Below are 21,330 nucleotides of genomic sequence, written 5' to 3'. Positions count from 1 at the left end.
TAAGGGGTCGGTATCTGGTACCCGGCGAGAATCACTGTTCAGACTATATCTGGACTCGTCCGTGAACATAACCTGGGACCACTGTTCCAATCACATTGTACTGCGTTCTTGACACCAGGCTTTACGGGCTCTCCTGTCACCAGGGGTCAGTGGAATGCACCTTGCAGATCGCCGGGCGAATAAACCATGTCTGTTCAGTGGTCTGTAAACTGTGTGTCTGCAAACAACTGTTCCAGTGGCTGCGGTAAGGTCCCTAGCAAGGCTACCTGCAGTACTCCTTGGCCATCTGCGGGCACTGATGGTGTGATATCGGCCTTCTTGTAGCGTTGTACACTGTGGACGTCCCGTACTGTAGCGCCTGGGCACGTTTTCCGTCTGCTGGAATCGTTGCCATAATCTTGAGATAACCCTGTGGCACACGGAGGGCCCGTGCTACGACCTGCTGTGTTTGACCAGCCTCCAGTCGCCCTAGTATTCTGCTCCTCACTACGTCATCAATGTGTGTTCTCTGTGCCATTTTCAACACACAGTCACCATTAGCACGTCTGAAAACGTCTGCACACCTACTCGCTGCATCGTACTCTGACATGCACCAATACACCTCTGTATATGTGGACTGCTGCCAGCCGGCCGGTGTGGCCGTGCGGTTCTAAGCGCGTCAGTTTAGAACCGCGTGACCGCTACGGTCGCAGGTTCGAATCCTGCCTCGGGCATGGACGTGTGTGATGTCCTTAGGTTAGTTAGGTTTAAGTAGTTCTGTTCTAGGGGACTGATGACCTCAGTAGTTAAGTCCCATAGTGCTCAGAGCCATTTGAACCATTTTGACTGCTGCCAGCGCCACCGTGCGACGACCGCAGGTCAGATGCACCGCATGGTCATACCCTGAGGTGATTTAAACCCGCAAACCGCCCACCAGACCGTTGTTTCACCATGTGTCAGCATTATCCTTAGTTTATGAGCATGAGTGTACATACTGGACAATGCACCGTGTCACACAGTTCGCAGTGTACGTGCGTGGTTCGAGGAGCACCAGGATGAGCTTACCGTACTCCTCTTGCCACCAAACTCCCTGGACTTTAACCCAATAGAGAATCTCTGCGACCATCTGTGGCAGTTCGCGCCATGGATTCTCAATAGTAAAACCTAGCGCAGCCGGCCACGGCACTGGAGTCGACACGGCTCCAGATCCCTGTAGGTACCTTCCAGAACCTAACTGACACTCTTTCTGCACGTCTCGCAGCGGTCCATGTTGCTAAAAGCGATTATTCAGGCTTCTGACAGGTGCTCAAATCAATATGACTGGGCACTGTATTTCGAGTTTAAACCTCTATGGAGTTAAAGTGTACTGTCTCTCAACGAACAGAGGATGCAACATTTTTATTTTTGCATAGTCTATTTCACCATATTTCTTTAATTGCTGCTCATACGAACAAAATAAAATTGTGAGCGAAAACACCGGGACTACTATCCACAGCGATATCGAATCCTGCCTGGTGGGGCTGCAGGCACATGACGCGAAAAGAAAGGTTTATATGCGGAGCAGACGAATGGGGAATCGATCTAGCGTCGATACGCGCCGAAAATGGGGAAATGTTCTGACCTAAGCGACTTTGACAAAGGCCAAACTGTTATGGCACGTCGCCTGGCAACCAGCGTGTTGGAAACGGCGAAGCTTGTAGACTTTTTGTGTGCCTGCCGTGAGCATGTGTGCGAAGACTGTGACACGGCGAGTACGTGACAAGTTGGAATATATCTGCGACTCGTCACAGAAAGTGGGTGCCAGATGTCTGCCAGTTCTGTAAGAGGGATGGGTGGTGGTATCTAGCAGAGTACAACGCTGCTTTATTGTTTCGGTGCAGGTTGTTCAGTGCACATTAATGAACGTGGTGCTCTGCAGTAGGCGACCTCTTACTGTTCCCACCTTGACCCAATGCCATCGTTATTTGCAGTTGCAATGAGCGCGTGATATTCAGATTGGAGAGTGGATCAATGGAAACGTGTTGCCTGGGACGGTTGAAAGATGGACCATACCATGGACGCACACTGGGGGGAGGGGGGGGGAGGGAGGGCGGCAGTGTTGCCTATGGGAAACATTCACCTGGGCTTTATGGGACCTGTGGTAGTAATACAAGTCACTACGACAGCTCTGGACTGCCTGAACATTATTGTAGACAGCATGCATCACTCCATGTTTGATGACTTCCGTGATGGCTTGATCTGAACCCAAAAAACACACATGTGGCGCTATAGGGCGCCAGCTCCAAGCCCACAAACCACCAATCCGTAATTTAAGGGAACTGATCTGTGCATTTATATATAGTGCCACGTTACTTCCGGAACCTACCAAAGACTTGAGGAGTCCATGCTGCTACATAGTGTTCCAAAGGTGGACCAACACGCTCCTGAGCATGTGGTCATAATATTCTGGTTCATCAGCGCAGTACATCACCTTCTGATATAGAGTCATACGAGGAAGCTGAAGTGTGTGTGACACCCATCGTGTGCCGGTAATAGGAGAAGTATCCACGATGGAAGAGCACGTTCAAGCTGCCTTCTGCACATCCAATCCGTAGACCACAATCCACTCAGGAATGCCGATTGGTGATTATAGTACCGTACTGACGGGGTGTATGTCGTAATGCGTCTATCTACTCTTCTTTCTACGGATTATATCCCAGAGCTCTAGGTTCATGGATGTGATCTGATGAATTGAGATGGAAGTTAAGCAAGGGCATATTGTGTGTTACGTCCCTGGCAAGAAGATCGACACACTACTCTTGTCACATGCCTTGGTGAGCTAGAATCCTAAGAAAGTTCACCAAAGTTCCATACAACTATAGTTCACAGACCTTCAAATTGTAATTGTTTCTGTCTGTCCATATTACTTGGAAGTTGATGGCCGACAGTGTGCACAAGATGTGATTCAGTCTAAATTTAATTAACAGTCAGATCAAAAAGAAAATACTTATGGATGGAGTAAGTGCTTTGCCTCGCTGGAGTACATGACAAACAGGACAGCTAACAGTATATTTGGAGAAGATAACACCACTTTAAATTGGAGACCATTCGTCATTTATACAGACACTAGAGAAAGCGCCAAGACAGTGAGAGGACAAGATCAATAAGACGGAGGAACTATTCCACTGACGCACATAATGTAAGAAAACAGAATTAATCTAACATTAAGGCACATGTACATGTAATTCTCCCAAAGAGAGAGTCCACCCAGGCAATAAAGCATCAATGCACGTCACGGAAAATTTCTTAGTGGATTAAACCAGGCAATATTGAGGTCACATGTGAAGGCCATATGCAACCAAACTAATTAATACGGCCGTATGCAACCAAACTAATTAATACCGCTATAAAACGGGCCGTTATCGGCAGAGAGGTTCAAAATGGTTCAAATGGCTCTGAGCACTATGGGACGTCTGACGTCATCAGTCCCCTAGAACTTAGAACTACTTAAAGCTAACTAACCTAAGGACATCACGCACATCCATGCCCGAGGCAGAATTCGAACCTGCGACCGTAGCAACAGCGCGGTTCCGGACTGAAGCGCCTAGAACCGCTCGGCCACTACGGTCGGCGGCAGAGAGGTGGTCCATTAATCATATGTTGTAAGGAGTAGTCAGCGTACGTAGCAGCAGATGAAGGCATAGTTTATTCAGCCAAGAGAAGAGGATGGGAAGATTCTGGGGACATATAACTTCGAGGTAAGTAGTTATTGTACATTTCTTGGAACAGCATTGAACAGAGAATACCTGTCCCTGGCTCAACGAATAATACTTCGGAATTTCAGTAAATAACAAGACCAACTTATAGCTGACGACTTGTTTCCTGTACTGCAAAGACAAGTGGCCATACATTAATACTGAAATAGGCCCAGGGGGCCAATAATTGGCGGAACGTGTGTGACTTAGAACACTCGACTCTGAATCATTTCGATAGTTTACTGACTGCAGAGTAAAGGGTAAGAGATCTGGCATCTCACCTACTCTAATTCTCTATAATCTCACTTGTATCTAACAGCTCAATGAAAGTGTGATATCAAAGCAATAACTTACAGCTTCTGGAGAATCTATCTGCAACATTGCTTCTTTATAGTTATAATACTGACATTATCAAACTCCCAATCAAACAAGGAAATTCTTTCTCTCTCTCATTTCTGTTATAAAGGTTGTGAAGGCTGAATCCTTTTCAGAAAAATACCCCAATGTCGCCAACGTCCATATTGCACCATGCAAGTAACACCAACTCCACAATGGTGAACGGCAACACATATGCTGGGACGCAACAAACCAAGCACCCTGATTCACTGTGATTACTTAGCAGTCGCTGCCTCTTCCATTAACACTCACTGCTCTGGAGTGTGACCACAATGTTTGAGATCAGGACAAGAGAAGAAGCTGCCGATGCGTGGTTGATCAGTTATCTGTGAATATTGTGCCCTACTTCTCAATGTTATTCATTGCATATGAAGATGTGCAAAGGTGCAAGTCGTGCGCAAAGGTGCAAGTCGTGCGCAAAGGTGCAAGTCGTGCGCAAAGGTGCAAGTCGTGCGCAAAGGTGCAAGTCGTGCGCAAAGGTGCAAGTCGTGCGCAAAGGTGCAAGTCGTGCAAAGGTGCAAGTCGTGCAAAGGTGCAAGTCGTGCAAAGGTGCAAGTCGTGCAAAGATGGAAATCCTGAAACTGTTCAAAGCTGCAAATGCAGGCACAGCAAGAAAGCCCTCAGGATGGCATTTGGAGGGTGTTTCTTCCATGTTACAAAGAAGACAAGAGTGTATTCATGCCAATGCGTATCACACATCAGTACTGAGTGGATTGAAAGTTTAATCATTTATTACCATTTATCTCATGGATAAAATACCGGACTTGTTTCGAAAATAGTCTACTTTCCAGTACAATTGCACACAATTTCAATAAGAAATTACGGTTTCAGTCGTCACCGGGCATCTTCATCTCGTAAGGCAGATGGTTCAAATGGCTCTGAGCACTATGGGACTCAACTGCTGTGGTCATCAGTCCCCTAGAACTTAGAACTAGTTAAACCTAACTAACCTAAGGACATCACAAACATCCATGCCCGAGGCAGGATTCGAACCTGCGACCGTAGCGGTCTTGCGGTTCCAGACTGCAGCGCCTTTAACCGCACGGCCACTTCGGCCGGCTCGTAAGGCAGATACAACAGTTCACATCATCCACTGAGAAAACAACATTGGCAATGATGCCTCCAGTACGACCAAAATTTCGCTCTTTCCAAAATATCGGACTGTTGCTTGAAGGTGTGACACTATTTCCGCCACTGAAATAAAACAATGAAATGCAGAAGAAATGGTACTGGACGCCCAAATGTAGGAATCTAAATGGCACCTGCATGTTGTTAGGAAGCCAGAAAACAGGTTTTTCATGTGAAGTTCCCCAATAGCAGCCTGAAGGAAGGAGAGATGTAGGAGGATCTACAACTACACCCATAAACCACAAACCACCATATAGAACATCGTGTAGCGTACTTTAATCGTTCCCTTTCCGGCTCCTCTAGTAAATGGAGTGAGGGGAAAACGACTATCTATATGCCTCTGTACAAGCCCTTATTTCTTTTTTCTTGTCTTCGTGTTGCTTACGCGAAATGTTCGCTAACAGCAATAGAACTTAAATATTGGTGCTCAAAATTTTTAACGACGTTCCGAGAAAAGACTGTCGTCTTCCCTACAGGGATTTCCATTAAAAGTTCACAGAGCGTTGCCGTAATACAGGCTGTCACATGCTGATCAAACCTTCCGGTACAAATACAGCAGCAAGCCTCTGAATTGTTTCGATTACTAACTTTAATGCGACCTGGTGGGGATCCCAAGCACTCGACCAGTAATCAAGATGAGTCGCACTAGTGTTCTATATGTGGTCTCCTTTACATAGGATGTCCGATGTTGCAACAAACTTCCAGGGGGTTATAGAGGGTATCTTGAGGAATAAATCCACGGCAGGAACCTGTATCCAGAACCGGTATCCAAAGATCCTCTAAAATCTCCAATGCCTTTGGGTATGTAGGAGACACATAGATTATAGCTATGGTAAATGGTGTCAGAAACCGCCATCGACCAAGGCAACAAGAGCATCACATTCATAGGAGAGAAGGCCTGTCTTCGCAGCAACTAACTACACCTTCTGCATTGGCGATTGTGGCAATCAGTTGCGACCACTGAATAACAAACAACATTGCTAGACGTTTCGCCTACAGTTCGTCAGCGTACACAGTCATGTTTCCTGCCGAAAGGTTGGTGCAGTGGCAGCGCTAGCATCTGTAACTTCGAGGCTATGCAGAGTAGTTCGATGACGTTTCCGAACACGGTTAATATTCTCCATCTGATCCTCAAGACAACCCCTCGAAGTTTGTCGCAACATTTCAGGGCACCCTGTATGAAAGCTACGCTTATCTAAAATTCTCGCCACAAACGGAAGTCAACCATGCGCCATCCCTGCTACTATCCACACGAATTCGTTCTATTTCATATCGCTTTTAAACGAATTTAAAAGACGTGACTGTCTCAGGCAGCCTACTGCTAATGCTGTATTCTAACACTACAAGATTGTTTTTCTACCCATCTGCGTGAGCTCAGCCGGCCGCTGTGGCCGAGCTGTTCTAGGCGCTTCAGTCCGGAGCCACGCGGCTGCTAGGGCCGCAGGTTCGAATCCTGCATCGGGCATGGATGTGTGTGATGTCCATAGGTTAGTTAGGTCAAATGGTTCAAATGGCTCTAACCACTACGGGTCTTAACTTCTGATGTCATCAGTTCCCTAGAACTTAGAATTACTTAAACCAAACTAACCTAAGGACATCACACACATCCATGCCCGAGGCAGGATTCGAACCTGCGACTTTAGCGGTCGCGCAGTTCCAGACTGTAGCGCCTAGAACTGCTCGGCCACTCCGGCCGGCTGGTTAGTTAGGTTTAAGTAGTTCTAAGTCTAGGGGACTGATGGCCTCAGATGGTGCTTGGAGCCATTTGAAGCATTTTTGCGTTAGCTCGTATTTCCCATATTCAGAGCAAGCTGCCACTCATCATACCGAATGGATATTCCATGAAAGTCGTCATCTGTATTCCTACAGTCACTCAACATCGACACTTTCTCGTTAATTACAGAATAATCAACAAACATTGTAAGTAGGCTGTTTAGGTTTTTATGTCAGTAACGTCACGTAGCGCTCTGTATGAAAATCACTGGCTGTGCTGTGTGCAGTCTGTGGTTGGTTAGCATTGTTGGAATATTCGCTATTGTAGTGTTGGGCTGTTGTGAGCAGCGCGTGGCGTTGCGCAGTTTGAGGTGAGCCGCCAGCAGTGCTGGGTGTGGGGAGAGAGATGGCAGAATTTTAAGAGTGGACGATCTGGACGTGCGTCCGCCAGAAAGAGTAAAGTTGTAATACTGGATATCATGATAATGCCTTGTGAACATTATTAAGGTAAATACATTGTTTGTTCTCTATCAAAATCTTTCATTTGCTAACTATGGCTGTCAGTAGTAGTACCTTCAGTAACTAGAACCTTTTATTTAGCTGGCAGTATTGGCGCTCGCTGTATTGCAGTACTTCGAGTAACGAAGATTTTTGTGAGGTAAGTGATTCATGAAAGGTACAGGTTATTGTTAGCCAGGACCATTATTTTGTAGGCGTTTTTGAAAGTCAGATTGCGTTGCGCTAAATATTGTGTGTCAGTTTAGTGTTGATCAGAATAAGAGAGTAATGTCTGGGTACGTTCAGTTTTGCTCAGCTGCCTGTCTCGGGCATGGATGTGTGTGATGTCCTTAGGTTAGTTAGATTTAATTAGTTCTAAGTTCTAGGCGACTGATGACTGAAGTTAAGTCGCATGGTGCTCAGAGCCATTTTGCTCAGCTGTTTGAAAATCAAATAACGTAGAGGTTTACCAGCACTATTTCTAAATTTTTCTAAGGGGATGTTTCAACAGTAGCAAACTGTTGTTCCCCTTATCCGTTAGATCGTTTATGTGCGTAGAGAACAAGAGTGGAACTACCACAATTCTCTGCGGCACTTCTGACGATACCCTGTCTCTGGTAGTGTCGATAGACTGATTTGTGTAGGCACAACAATTTGCTAATGGATGATGATAATGGTGAGCCGTCAAACAGTACGAAACGAGCCAAACAAGGCTGACAGCTCGTCTTGGAGAGAGTGGAGGAGACGCCCGCTGGGAATTGCGGCCGTCGCTTCCCTCTGGGCCACGGAGAGACAGACAGGCTCGAAAGGACGGACAGACGGTTCCGCGGCGGCGACTGTTTTTCCAGCCGATTGAGACCAATTACCGGCCCGGGGGGAGAGAAGACGGCAAGCGGAGCCGGTGCCATAATTAAGGAGCGGGGCTGACGGCAGATATCGGTCGCGGCCGGAGGGGCGCAGAATTGGATATCTGGCGGAGCAGCCGCGCAGAAATACCTCATTTCCGGCGGCATTCTTCCGCAGATGGCAACTGCGCTGGCGGAAGGGGCGGGGAGACGGGGACGAGGAATAAGCGGGCGGAGCCGCGGATAAAAATTCACGGTTAATTCGCGTCCGGAAACGGGAGGTAAGCGGCAACCCGGTCCTCGATTCCAGGGGCCCGTCTTCTCCTTAGCAACTCAAGGCAGATTCTTTTCTGTGTAGTTATGCTTCTAAGCATAAAAAATTATAAATGTAGTGTAGTAAAATTTCGGAAAGACATTTTACTAGGTACCATATTTACGTGGTTAACATTCCAACATCACAGGTTCACATAAGCACGAGATAAGCCATGGCAAATATTAAATGCTTGTACATTAACAACCGGTGTAACCGCCAGAATGTTGACTGCAACCGCACAAACGTGCGTGCACTGTGTTGTACAGGTGCCGGATGTCAGTTTGCGGGGTGGAGTTTCATGCCTTTCCCACTTGGTCATGCACTATAGGGATGGTTAATGCTACACTACATGTCCATTAAAATTGCTACACCACGAAGATGACGTACTACAGACGCGAAATTTAGTCGACAGGAAGAAGATGCTGTGATATGCAAATGATTAAGCTTTTCAGAGCTTTCACACAAGGTTGCCGCCGGTGGCGACACCTACAACGTGCTGACATGAGGAAAGTTTCCAGCCGATTTCTCATACACAAACAGCAGGAGACCGGCGTTGCCTGGTGAAACATTGTTGTGATGCCTCGTCTAAGGAGGACAAATGCGTACCATCACGTTTCCGACTTTGATAAAGGTCGGATGTAGCCTATCGCGATTGCGGTTTATCGTATCGCGACATTGCTGCTCAAAATGGTTCAAATGGCTCTGAGCACTATGGGACTTAACTGCTGTGGTCATCAGTCCCCTAGAACTTAGAACTACTTAAGCCTAACCAACCTCAGGACATCACACACATCCATGCCCGAGGCAGGATTCGAACCTGCGACCGTAGCAGTCGCGCGGCTCCGGACTCAGCGCCTAGAACCGCTAGACCACCGCGGCCGGCCATTGCTGCTCGCGTTGGTAGAAATCCAATGACTGTTAGCAGAATACGGAATCGGTGGGTTCAGGAGGGTAATACGGAACGCCGTGCTGGATCTCAACGGCCTCGTATCACTAACAGTCGAGATGACTTGAAGCTGTCAACAGTTTTATAAACTGTCATCCCACTCCTCCTAGAGTATCTTCGTCTTCTGTACGGCATCTGTTAAGGCATCTTATCCGCATGGCTGTAACGGATCGTGCAGCCACGTCTCGATCCCTGAGTCAACAGATGGGGACGTTTGCAAGACAACAACCATCTGCACGAACAGATCGACGACATTTGCAGCAGCATGGACTATCAGCTCGCAGACCGTGGCTGCGGTTACCCTTGACGCTGCATCACAGACAGGAGCGCCTGCGATGGTGTACTCAGCGACGAGCCTGGGTGCACGAATGGCAAAACGTCAGTTTTTCGGATGAATCCAGGTTCTGTTTACTACATCTACATGATTACTCTACAATTCACATTTAAGTGCTTGGCAGAGGGTTCATCGAACCACAATCATACTATCTCTCTACCATTCCACTCCCGAACAGCGCGCGGGAAAAACGAACACTTAAACCTTTCTGTTCGAGCTCTGATTTCTCTTATTTTATTTTGATGATAATTCCTACCTATGTAGGTTGGGTTCAACAAAATATTTTCGCATTCGGAAGAGAAAGTTGGTGACTGAAATTTTGTAAATAGATTTCGCCGCGACGAGAAACGTCTTTGCTTTAATGACTTCCATCCCAACTCGCGTATCACATCTGCCACACTCTCTCCCCTATTACGCGATAATACAAAACGAGCTGCCCTTTTTGCACCCTTTCGATGTCCTCCGTCAAGCCCACCTTTGGCTCGCCTTCCCCACAATATTATCTATGTGGTCTTTCCAACTGAAGTTGTTCGTCATTTTAACACCCAGGTACTTAGTTGAATTGACAGCCTTGTGAATTGTACTATTCATCGAGTAATCGAATTCCAACAGATTTCTTTTGGAACTCATGTGGATCACCTCACACTTTTCGTTATTTAGCGTCAACTGCCACCTGCCACACCATACAGCAATCTTTTCTAAATCGCTTTGCAACTGATACTGGTCTTCGGATGACCTTACCAGACGGTAAATTACAGCATCATCTGCGAATAACCTAAGAGAACTGCTCAGATTGTCACCCAGGTCATTTATATAGATCAGGAACAGCAGAGGTCCCAGGACGCTTCCCTGGGGAACGCCTGATATCACTTCAGCTTTACTCGATGATTTGCCGTCTATTACTACGAACTGCGACCTTCCTGATAGGAAATCACGAATCCAGTCGCACAACTGAGACGATACCCCATACGCCCGCAGCTTCATTAGAAGTCGCTTGTGAGGAACGGTGTCAAAAGCTTTCCGGAAACCTAGAAATACGGAATCAACTTGAGATCCCCTGTCGATAGCGGCCATTACTTCGTGCGAATAAAGAGCTAGTAGCTGCGTTGCACAAGAACGATGTTTCCTGAAACCATGCTGATTACGTATCAATTTGTCGTTCCCTTCGAGGTGATTCATAATGTTTGAATACAGTATATGCTCCAAAATCTTACTGCAAACCGACGTCAATGATATAGGTCTGTAGTTCCTCCTACTACCCTTCTTAAACACTGGTGCGACCTGCGCAATTTTCCAATCTGTAGGTACAGATCTATCGGTGAGCGAGCGGTTGTATATGATTGCTAAGTAGGGAGCTATTGTATCAGCGTAATCTGAAAGGAACCTAATCGGTATACAATCTGGACCTGAAGACTTGCCCGTATCAAGCGTTTTGAGTTGCTTCGCAACCCCTAAGGTATCTACTTCTAAGAAACTCATTCTAGCAGCTGTTCGTGTTTCAAATTCTGAAATATTCCATTCGTCTTCCCTGGTGAAGGAATTTCGGAAAACTTCGTTCAATAACTCCGCTTTAGCGGCACAGTCGTCGGTAACAGTACCATCCGCTCTGCGCAGCGAAGGTATTGACAGCGTCTTGCCGCTTGTGTACTTTACATACGACCAGAATTTCTCCAGATTTTCTACCAAATTTGGAGACAATATTTCGTTGTGGAGCCTATTAAAGGCATCTCGCATTGAATCCGTGCCAAATTTCGCGCGTCTGTAAATCATGATGGTCGCATCCGTGTTTGGCGACATCGCGGGGAACGCACATTGGGAGCCTTTATTCGTCATCGCCATACTGGCGTATCACCCGGCGTGATGGTATGGGGTGCCACTGGTTACACGTCTCTGTCACCTCTTGTTCGCATTGATGGCACTTGGAACATTGAACGTTACATTTCAGATGTATTACGACCCGTGGCTCTACCCTTCATTCGATCCCTGCGAAACCCTACATTTCAGCAGGATAATGCACGGCCGCATGTTGCAGGTCCTGTACGGGTCTTTCTAGATACGGAAAATGTTCGACTGCTGCCCTGACCAGCACATTCTCCAGATCTCTGACCAATTGAAAACGTCTAGTCAATGGTGGCCGAGCAACTGGCTTGTCACAATACGCCAGTCACTATTCTTAATGAACTGTGGTATCGTGTTGAAGCTGGACAGCTGTACCTGTACACGCCATCCAAGCTCTGTCTGACTCAATGCCCAGGCGTATCAAGGCCGTTATTACGGTCAGCTGTGGTTGTTCTGGGTACTGATTTCTCGGGATTTATGCACCCAAATTTCGTTAAAATGTAATCACATGTCAGTTCTAGTATAATATATTTGTCCAATGATTACCTGTTTATCATCTACATTTCTTGTTGGTGTAGCAATTTTAATGGCCAGTAGTGTAGTTGTGGATGACGCTGGAATTGTCGTCCGATGATAGACCCGTTCGTCCTCGAGTGGAGACAGATCTTATGGTCAGCCAGGTCAAGGAAACATGTCGACACTCCGGAGAGCATATTGGGTATGTGGACGAGCGTTATCCTGTTGGAAAACACCTCCTGGAATGCTGTTCATGAAGGGCAGAACAACAGGTCGAACCACCAAGTACAAATATACGGTCAGGGTGCGTGGGATAACCACGAGAGTGGTCCTGCCGTCATATGAATTCGCACCCCAGACCATAACTCCAGATGCAGATCCAGTGTGTCTAACACGCAAGTCGGCCGAAGTGGCCGAGCAGTTCTAAGTCTGGAACCGCGCAACCGTTACGGTCGCAGGTTCGAGTCCTGCCTCGGGCATGGATGCGTGTGATGTCCTTAGGTTAGTTAGGTTTAAGTAGTTCTAAGTGGTGTTGGATTGATGACCCCAGAAGTTAAGTCCCACAGTGCTCAGAGCCATTTGAACCAATCTAGCACGCAAATCAGTTTGGTTGCAGGAGCTCACCTGGCCCACTTCTAACCAACACACGGCCATCATTGTTACCGAGGCAGAATCAGCTATCATCAGAAAAAGCAACAGACCTCCACTCCACCCTCCAATGAGCTTTCGCTTACCACCATTGTAGTCGCAAACGGCGGTTCTTTGCACTCAATTGAACGCACGCTAAAGGGCGTCTGGGGTGGAGCTGTCCTTGAAGTAACCCATTTGTAATAGTTCGTTGCGTCACTGTAGTGCCAACTGCTGGTCAAAGAGCTGCTGCAGATTCCACTACGATGCGCCAGAGCCATACATCGATCAGGATGGTCTTCCCTCTCGGTAGTGCCACTTGGCCGTCCGGAGATCGGTCTTCTTGCGACCGTACATTCTCATGAACACCGCTGCCAACTATCGTGTACAGTGGCCACATTCCTGCCAAATGTTTCTGCAGTATCGCAGGAGGAACATGCAGCTTCTCGTAACCTTATTACACGACCCCTTTCAAACTCCGTGAGCTGTTGATAATGGCGTCTTTGTCGTCTTAAAGGCATTCCTGAATAACATCAACTCACCACGTACAGTCTCGAAGGAACTAACACTCATGACCGTTACAGCGTGTAGTTAAAACAAACCTGATATGCGTTCTCATAATGGCGCTACTAGCACCACTCTTAGGCGACTGGTGCAAAATTTGAATAGACACCATTTATCAGATGTTAAGACACGCCTACCAACTTTCGTTTATGTCGCTCAGCTCCTTGGTGTTTCCGTCAATGTAGTTACAGCTCAAGGATAATGACCGTAAAATGACGGACTTTATTTTAAAGTGCATCGTTATCTAGAGTAAAAGAAAGGTGACCGAGAAACTAGTCACCAGCAGGAGATGATATGCAAATAGCGGATTACATAGCCTCTATCGTTGAATATGGAATCAAGATTCTTCAGGAATGCAATGCCCAACTGAACCCATTTATTGATGATTAAAAAGTACTGAGGCCCAGATTTGTTACGAATAAATAAGCCGGTCATTTAAGGAAAGTGTTGGTGGCAACAGTATTATAATTTCCATATAGCTCGACATTGCAGTCAGTTCAAAAGGCAAACATTCGTTACTTGGCCGATGTTAGGTTCTGAGAGCAACGTAAGCCCGTAGCTGCATGTACGAAGTCTGGGGCTGCCAGTACAAACGCCGACTAGCTCTGACTACACTACACGACTCTATAATTCACTACACTTAAGTGTGGACGTCGAGACTCACCAAGTAAATCAGCTTTCATCGCAGCCTAACACCCACGCGCACAATCTGGAACAGAACAGGAAAATATTTTAGTAACAACGTACGATAACAATGTCTACAACAATTTCATTACTCAAAGTGACATTATGCTTCCTTACGGGCAGGGTATTGCAGTTTTGACAGCTTATCTAGAGTAAATTTAAAAAAAGAAAGATGTAGCTGCAGCAAGAGCTGAAGGAATTTTGGACATAAATGATTTATTTTTTCTATACCCATAAATGCTGCAAAATTTTATGTCTTAACGTCAGTAGTTTTTCATTGCTATCATTCTGCCTCAGAAACAGCTAGTAGTTATATTGTACATGAGGTGTCACATGAAGCATACTTAACAGAGTTTGACATAGTTTCTGGTTCTGTCGTCTTATTTGTTATTGTGCTAGATGTGTTAAAGAACTTATTTTCTCCACTACCGCTTCTGTAACAATTAAACTTGCATACCAATGTTTTTATTTTATTTTACCGCGAAACCACAAAGTCCCTGCAATCCGCTGCAACGTTAAACAAGGCGACAGCAGCGGAAACTATGACGAGCTCGGGTGTTCACGGTTTGGAAGTGTTCGGTTGCCGGCAGAGCTCTGATTTTCATCGCATACTATTGCAGCTCCTGGTTGCGAGGTAAAATGATTCGGTTAAAAGGCACGCAGCGTCAAGGTACGGGAGTCACATACAAGGCGTACGAATTTACTTCGCTTTGAAGACAACTATAAAAGAGACTGCATTGTTCGGAGAGAAACATAACACGTCTTTGCTATTGTATAGTATACGTGTGAACGCTCAAAGAATAAAAACCACACCAATGTAAATAAAAAATGAGAGCTATGGCTGCTATTTCTCCACAGTATTTTCAGACATTTGCTTCTCATATAGTTGTCTAAAAATTGTCACTAACCGCTTCTGGCTGCAAAATCTTTAATTCAATGTGCTACTTGCCATTTCCGGTAAACATACTGTTTCCAAGCGAGCTTCTTGCAAAGCACTGTGCATGGCCGTCTCACACACATGTCAGGCAACTTGTTAACGATACTGTTGAATGCCGGTTGTTGCTCGTAATGCGCGAGCGCCATCCTAAGTAAAGCTCTGTACCCAATGTGACCGGTACGGAAGACATATACCGTTTTTAGGTTCTGAACTTTCTAGATAATTTTAAAATTGGAGCAACCACAGCTAAAAGTAGTTGTACATTATTACTTCACAGTTCCTACACTGAACAGCTTTTTTTTTTTTTTTTTTTTTTTTTTTAATACGCGTGTTGAAACTATTAAAATGAAACTGAATGAAATGCCCAGTGGTCCGCTGTAGCTGTATTTGTTCAGGTCCCTTTTGAACCCCCACACATGGTTTCGAAATTTTGAGTTCCATCTTCTGGTGTTGCCCGTATTAGTTCAGTTTCCGTCACCATCTCTGTACCCAGACAGCAGACACAGCACCCACTTGGACAACACACGGGTCGCTCGTAGCTTATGTAGTCATCTGGTATGTTGGTGGCTTACGCACATGAGCGTGTCAGCTGTTGTCATTACAGGGCCTAGTACTAACCTGAATAACATCTATGAGGGGCATTTTGTGGCTTGTCATAAACCGAGAAGAGCATATTTTAATGGGAACGTGTAGGGTTCGCGACTTAACTCAGACATGATTTTCATCGTTGACGATGTTCTTTTTCTCATTAGACAGTAGTTTTTTATCAGCTGAGGAATGCTGAAATCTTATAACATTAATATTTACACCAACTGGTAGAGTGGGTTTATACTGACCTGAACAAATATAGCTACAGCGGACCACCGGACATTTCGTTCAGTTCCATTTTAATAGTTTCAACACTTGTATTCAAAAAAGCAAGAAAAGGAAAAATGTCGACTGGATGAACTGTCAAGGAATCATGTCTGAATTTTCCGAAAAAAAAAACATTGTTTGGCGCACATACTGTAGCTAATATCTGCATTTAAAATTAATTAGTCTAGCATAAAACAGGAATAAAAAGTCAACTATACTGTACAAATTACATTTGTATGTCTTTTTCGCTTTTCTTGACGTATTGTATTCCTTTGTTCGTTGTAACTATCCACTAAAAGCAATTAAACGAGTAAGAAAAGATGCAGTACTCTTCAAGAATTTAACTACGAAATGAAATATAATCAGACGTGTTGGTTCGGTTATACGTCACCTTTATTTGAGTATTTCAACCCTCTGCAGACAAATAAAAACTTTAATACATCAACAGTTCAGCCTTACAATATTACACAAGAACTTGGCTCAAGAATTTGTTGAAATTAAAAAAAAAAGGTTCAAATGGCTCTGAGCACTATGGGACTTAACATCTGAGGTCATCAGTCCCCTCTACTTAGAACTACTTAAACCGAACTAACCTAAGGACGACACACACATCTTTGGCCGAGGCAGGATTCGAACCTGCGAGCGTAGCAGCAGCGCGCTTCCGATCTGAAGCGCCTAGAACCGCTCGTCCACAGCGGCCGGCTTTGAAATTAAAACATATAGCTCTTTACTACATGATATATTCATTGGTGAATCTCAAATCTTAAGATGATTTACAGTGATGACAAATTGTTCTTGTTCCATTTCTCCCTACAACAGAAAGCCATCCATCTCTTGCGGCTTGTAAAAGTTCTGCCGAAAGCACAGCACTGTGCTATTATTTGTATGGAAACAGAACATGTCCTACGTATGGACGTCGACAGAAATTTATTAAAGAGAGAATCATGACTCCAAATGTGCCGTTTTGACCTAACCGACTAGTTGAGTTAGAGAACGTGTTGTGCCACAAGTAATAAATTTTACAGGAAGTACACCAAGCCCGTTGTAACTTTTGACAGTTATACAGTCATTTTTTTTTAACGCAGATAACTGTTATACCTTAAAGATAAGCATATTTCATTAAGTCATTCGAAGTACATCTTTTATGTAATTAATTAGAACATGGAAGTAGGAAACCTTCAAATAACCACCAAACTGATTGGTAGAACCAACTCTAAACAGCCTAGAACCGAGCCAAAATCGTCCTCTACTCCCTGGTACGGCATGTTGTGATGTTGCCATGACAACTGGTCTAGAGAACTCGTATCCATACTGCTAGATGCCGCACCCATGTAGTGTAAGAACCATATAGGTAGTTTGAAAAGGTCGAAACATATTTTAGACATTGATATTTCACTATTTTTTCCTCTCTTTCAAGGCAGATATTTGTATTTCTTCTGGATTTGGGCTCACTATCTACAATATACCACATGATCGTGATCTTCACACTCTACTACAATCGTCCTACCATGTAAAACTGGATGAAGTCCCAGCAAGCTTTGGTTGAAATGGCTCTGAGCACTATGGGACTTAACATCAGAGATCATCAGTCTTCTAGAACTTAGAACTACTTAAACTTAACTAACCTAAGGACATCACACACATCCATGCCCGAGGCAGGATTCGAACCTGCGACCGTAGCGGTCGCGCGGTTCCAGACTGAAGCGCCTAGAACCGCTCGACCACACCGGCCGGTCAGCAAGCCTTGATGGGTCAAATGCAAACCTATTGTAAGATGGTTCAAATGGCTCTGAGCACTATGGGACTTAACATCTATGGTCATCAGTCCCCTAGAACTTAGAACTACTTAAACCTAACTAACCTAAGGACAGCACACAACACCCAGCCATCACGAGGCAGAGAAAATCCCTGACCCCGCCGGGAATCGAACCCGGGAACCCGGGCGTGGGAAGCGAGAACGCTACCGCACGACCACGAGATGCGGGCCCTATTGTAAGACTGAGCCGTACTGCAGCTGAAGCGGCAACGCTTGTGGTTAGTGCGGACGGATGGCGGCAGGTAAACTTCAGCCATTTTGAACTCTTCTGGATGCTGGAACCGACGCTTCCTGTAGCTCATTAAGGGCTGTACAAGGAAGCGACAACAAAAAGATCGGATATTCTATATCGACAATGTTCTGTAAAGGTTCACATCCCTCAGAATAATAAAACACCGAAACCGCCACCACGGCACGAAAAACAGTATAATTTTCCGCGGACAATCCGACAACTAAATATTGTGGCGCTTACTAAAACCATAGTGTTTCCCCTTGCATGCTAAATACGATGTTGAGTGGAATCAGAGACAATCATTTCTAGAAATGCATGAAAATTCCAAAGTTAATCTACTGAAGAATGAATTTTTCACTTTGCAGAATAGTGTGAGCTGGTATGAAACTTCCTGGCAGATTAGAAATGTATGCAGCACCGGTATTCGAACCCGGGACCTTGGCCTTTCGCGGCTCAATTGCATTACCGATTGAGCTACCCATGCACGACTCACGGCTTTACTTTCTCCAGTATCTCATACCTACCTTCCAAACTCCACAGAATTTCTCCTGCAAAACTTGCAGGACCAGCACTCCTGGAAGAAAATCTGCCAGGAAGTTACATTATCAGCGCACACTCTGCTGCAGAGTGAAAAATTCAACCTTCAGACATCACTCAGACTGCGGTTAAGCCACGTCTCCGCAATATCCTTCCCTCTGAGAGAGCTCTGCGGTCCACTCACATTTATGTGACTACCTGTCAAATGCCTGAATAACCGGCTTGCAGCGCAGACCGCTAGGAGAAGTGTAGGAAGAAAATCGATGAGGTTATTGGAAGTATCGATAGGGATCTGGAGCCACTTCGGCTCCACTGCCGTGGCCAGCTGCGCTAGGATACTTGGTTGAGGATCCATAGCGCGAACAGCCCGATCGAGGTAGTCCCACAGAATTTCGATTGGGTTTAAATCCAAGTAGTTTGATGGCTAAGGGAGTACAGTACACTCAAGCTGGTACTCTTCGAAACGCGGACCTATACCACAAGCTATGTGATTTGCACTGTCCTGCTGGTAGAAGCCATTGTGCCGAGGAAAAACAAACTGTATGTGGGGGTGAACATGGTCCCCAAGGAGGGATGCGTAATCTTGTTGATCCATTGTGTCTTCAATAATGATGAAGACACCCTGGGAAAGCCATGCAAACGTTCCCCAGACCATACGCTCCCTCCACCGGCCTGGACCCTTACGACGATCGTTGCAGGGTATTTGCTTTAAGATGTTTCACGTCTATGGAGCATAAAACGCGATTCATCTGGAAAGGCCATGCGTCGGTACTCGGGGATCTCCAGTTAAGATACTACTGTGCAAATTCCAGCGTTCGTCGTCGATGAAAAGCAGTCAGTATAAGTGCAAGAACCTGTCGCCCGCTGCTGAGGACCGATCGCCGAACGATCTTTGGAGAGACACTGTTGGTGGCGCCTTCGTTTATATGGCCAGTCAATTGCTCAGTAGTTCTGTTCGCCCGTACACATCTTCGCAACAGCCGTTCATCCTTGTTAACTATTAACCACGGTGCATCACAGTTGCCTTGGGACCGGTATTGGATAGCATCATTTTGCTCAAAAATGGTTCGAATGGCTCTGAGCACTATGAGCGTTAACAGCTGAGGTCATCAGCCCCCTGGAACTTAGAACTACTTAAACCTAACTAACCCAAAGACATCACACACACCCATGCCCGAGGCAGGATTCGAACCTGCGACCGTAGCGGTCGCGCGGTTCCAGGCTGAAGCCTTGCGAGGTATACTTGAACGCTGACAGCAGGCGATCAGTTTACAAACATACCCGGCTCTGGAATGCTTCTAACCTTGGCCCGAAAGACTGATGTCCTAAGGGATGTAAGATAAATCGCTCTGTTTCCGCATTACGACAACTACTGCAATGTTCTCCGGACTCGGTTTATATTCCATCCACTGTTAGTCCTGTTGGTTCTGTGAGTACGTATTGCACGTTACCGTCGAACGTGGGTGGTGGACACATGTGACTCGACTGTGTAGTACCTCAGTTATGCTGGAGAACTGCGAAATTTGGAAGGTACGAGGTGAGATATTGCGGGAAGTGAAGCTTCACGAGGACGGGCCGTTGGTTATGCTAAGTCGGTAAGGATTTCCCCGCGAAAGGCAAAGCTCTGGTGTTCGAGAACCGGTCTGACACCCAGTTTTAATATGCCAGGAAGTAACCTACCGGAGATTCCAGGAGGGACAGTTACCCATCTTCCCCTCTGACAGCCTCAGCCCCCACACCCTTGCGGACGCCTATGGGTCTATGTTATGTAACAGGAGGCTCCAATACGACCGGAAGTCCCACGTGATCATTTCAGCCAATCACGAGCTGCAGACGCCGGCAAGAGGAGGGGAAAGGGATGGCCGTACTTTCCCTGCACAAAGGTTAACGCCTTAAGTCTCCACCGAGCGAGGTGGCGCAGTGGTTAGACACTGGACTCGCATTCGGAAGGACGACGGTTCAATCCCGCGTCCGACCATCCTGATTTAGGTTTTCCGTGATTTCCCTAAATCACTCCAGGCAAATGCCGGGATGGTTCCTCTGAAAGGGCACGGCCGATTTCCTTCCCCATCCTTCCCTAATCCGATGAGACCGATGACCAAGCTGTCTGGTCTTCCCCAAACCAACCAACCAACCCTTAAGTCTCCTGATTACTGACGACTAAAAAAATGTTCAAATGTGTGTGAAATCTTATGGGACTTAACTGCTAAGGTCATCAGTCCCTACGAGTGGGAATAGCGTACAAGAAAAGTGGATGTGTTACATCCCATACTTGCCCCTCCATCCCGTCAATTTCCCTGCTCCGTAATTTTTTTTTTTTTTCCATGGCAAAGATTTGGAGGGTGTCGCGAGGCAGTACGCGAGGTCGCATACTAACGAACCGCGAACGTTTCGATCCCCTCATCAAGGGGAGCAGGTCGACGCGCGCAGTGACGGCGCGGCGCAGCCCGACTCGCCGGCAGGCCGAGTTAACTCATCGGAGCCTGTAATTGGTTCCCCGCGACCGATCCCGCAACGCACTTGTCGGGCGCTCGCCGCTCATAATGAACGCCATCGATCGGCCAGCCGAGCCCCTGGAGACGCCGCCGCCGGCAACGGCGACTTCCGGCGCGCCTTCCGGTGCCCGCCGCTCCGCCAATTACGGCGCCGCGGTCCCATCTGGCGTCCGGACACTGCCCCGCAAGGCGGGCCCAGCCATTAATGCGGCGCCACGTCTTCCACCGCACCCCGAGACCCGCATGGGCAATCGCAGCTCCGGTGGATTTCTCTATTGCTACTGCAATGTTCTCGGGTTTCGCAAAAAGAAAGCAAATACACGGTTCCAAGTCGAGCCTCCA

At 46.4% G+C, this 21,330-nt stretch overlaps 1 protein-coding gene across 1 annotated transcript in view; it reads right to left on the bottom strand.

Annotated features, from left to right (window-relative positions):
• Positions 1–21,330, bottom strand: part of LOC124544794 (ankyrin repeat domain-containing protein 50-like) — a 371,911-nt gene that overhangs the window by 323,348 nt on the left and 27,233 nt on the right. The window contains exon 2 of the mRNA XM_047123476.1: positions 14,097–14,141. The gene's annotated coding sequence lies outside the window, so the exon portion shown is untranslated. The remainder of the gene's footprint in view (positions 1–14,096; positions 14,142–21,330) is intronic.

This window comes from Schistocerca americana, chromosome 8 (genome assembly GCF_021461395.2).
Source record: "Schistocerca americana isolate TAMUIC-IGC-003095 chromosome 8, iqSchAmer2.1, whole genome shotgun sequence".
Taxonomy (NCBI): Eukaryota; Metazoa; Arthropoda; class Insecta; order Orthoptera; family Acrididae; genus Schistocerca; species Schistocerca americana.
This window is presented reverse-complemented; position numbering and strand designations above follow the sequence as displayed.